At 35.2% G+C, this 2,557-nt stretch overlaps 1 protein-coding gene across 1 annotated transcript in view; it reads left to right on the top strand.

Moving 5' to 3' along the window:
* Nucleotides 1-2,557, top strand: part of Impg1 (interphotoreceptor matrix proteoglycan 1) — a 134,124-nt gene that overhangs the window by 1,194 nt on the left and 130,373 nt on the right. The window lies entirely within an intron of this gene.

The following is a 2,557-nucleotide window of genomic DNA, read 5'->3' as shown; positions in this document are numbered from 1 at the left end:
GAAGCTGATTATGGGACGGATCCCTGGATACAGCAGTCTCTAAATGGTCCATCCTTTCATCACAGCTACGAACTTTGTCTCTGTAACTCCTTCCCTGGATGTTTTGTTCCCAATTCTAAGAAGGTGCACAGTGTCCACACTTTGGTCTTCATTACCTACACACAATTAAACTATAGTCGCCTGCCCTGGAAAGTATCGGGTGCTGTTCACCTTCAGTGCACAAAGCCATCAGCCTAGGTGTTTGGCTGGTTTGGAAGTAGTGCAAGCGAAAGTTCTAGGCCGTGTCTGTCCTTATAGCAATCCTTCAAGTGAGTCTAAACTAAAGCAAGCAACAAATAGGCTTACTTGGGGAAAATAACACTCTTTTTTCTTTTTCAAAACCCACAGGAGAAAGTTTGACTCTGTCCTAAGGAAAAGGCTAATCATGAATACTCCATTTTTAAAAGTTGTATTTGCTTTTTGTCTTTAAGGAGAACATTAAAATGTTGGGATAGTAAACCTTTTCATTGAAATCTGGTTTTAAAGTGTCTAGGAAATGAAGGCATAAATAGTTACATGTGTAAGACATAAAGGGTCTGTGATCCTATATGTTACTGACAAATATGTGACTTTCAGTGGAGATTAAAAAAAAATCTGGGCAAAATTTGTATCCAAGTTTCCTTCATGTTTGACTACTCGAGGTGAAAAGAGGAGTGTTTTTTAATTTTTCTTGCAGAATCAGCTATGTATAAATATTTAACTGTATTTTGAAAATTGTGATTAAAAGCAAGTGTTACTGTTCAAAGATAGTCTGAGCTTTATCTGGTGAAAACACACTGAGTTATCTGTTTGATAATTCTGGCCAGGCTCATCAGCTCTGATCTTATTTATTTAATTAGCTACATTTATTAATTGAACTATCTTTCTTATTTCATGATACATCAGATGTTACACACAATTACAAATAATATAATTATATACAGTAAGTTAAATGAAATAAGCTCACCTCAAACCTACAATTTGGTCTAGGCCTACATCTATGGAATAGTATGCTCAAATTACATGAGAAATTTCAAAAGGCATACTTCTAGTTTTGGACTTTTTATTCCACAAGGATTGCATATCTTTCAGTAAGTGTGTCTTGACTGGAGGTTATGTCTTCAGCCAGTCTGGTTCTCTATTTGTAAACCCTTAGTGACTTTGAGGGTATGTACCTAGTGCTAGCTTCAGAGGAAAAGGCAAGGAGTCCATTTGGTACAAGGACCTATGAAACTAAGCATCTGGATGCTACACTAAATCCACACTCTATTTATGAAGATGACATAGCGATTTTAAAAATCCTATTTTTCTTTTATTAAAAAAAGGATTTTTCATACAGTTCCAATTATGGCTTCCCATTCCCCAACTTCTCCCAGATTCTCCCTACCTTCTCGCCCATCAAAATCCACACCTTTCTGTCTCTGGTTAGAAAAATAAACAAGCATCTAAAGGCTAATAATAAAAAGAATAGGATAAAGACAAAAGCAAAATAATAAAACAAAAAGCAAAATAGAACAAAACAAACAGGAAAAAAGGAGCCACAGAATAAAACATGAAAAACACATGAGAGACATGCACGTTCACACACACACACAGGAATCCCACAAAAACATGAAACCATGACATATGTGCAAAGGAACTAGAAGGCAAATAAATAAATAATGTCTGCCTGGCCAAGCATTATGAGACATTGAGTTTTGTTTGTGTCACTCATCTACTGCCAGGTATAGGGACTGTCCTTACAAATGGTTTGTATCCTAAGGACAAGCCCCATCCCTAATCCAGAAGCTATCTCTGGTTGATAATCACTCACAAAATAAGTAGATATTTTTAATTATCCCATGTATATCCATCAAAACACAGCCTCCGTGGTGACCTTTATGTATTTTCTCAGTGTGTTTATTTAGTTTTTACAGGTTTATTCTTCCACTACAAGCAATTTTATACCAGACTTTTGGCAGCTTTATCAAAGCATATGAATTTCTATATTGCTATCTAGGTTTGGACAGCTTTGTTTAAATGTCTACATAATGTTTTAATATATACATCAAGGTTTGATTTCCTGAATACCTAACAAAGGTGAACTAAGCTTTTCCAATTATTTTATTACACACAGAACTGCAGTAAGTACATCTGAGTGTAAGTCATTCATTTGAGACAGCACAAGTTCACTAAATAATATTGGCTCAATGAAATATGAACAGTCTATAGCATCTGATTCCTATTAACAAATTGCTTCTAAAGAGTTTTCTATGCCCTTGAGTGACTCTTTACAATTTGATTCCACAGTGTGTTCACTGTGTAGCCAAAGGTGGGGTAGACACAAAAAACTCAGAAGTATGCTCATAGTTCAAAAGGATTCCTTGTAAGCTTTGCAAATTTGTATGTAGTTTTTCCATAGGAATTTTGAAAGAAAGAAAGGAAGAAAGAAAGAAAGAAAGAAAGAAAGAAAGAAAGAAAGAAAGAAAGAAAGAAAGAAAGAAAGGAAGGAAGGAAGAGGAGACAGGAATGAGAGAAAGAAAGAAAGAAAGAAAGAAAG

The sequence above is a fragment of the Mus caroli genome, chromosome 9 (assembly GCF_900094665.2).
Source record: "Mus caroli chromosome 9, CAROLI_EIJ_v1.1, whole genome shotgun sequence".
Lineage (NCBI taxonomy): Eukaryota > Metazoa > Chordata > Mammalia > Rodentia > Muridae > Mus > Mus caroli.
This window is presented reverse-complemented; position numbering and strand designations above follow the sequence as displayed.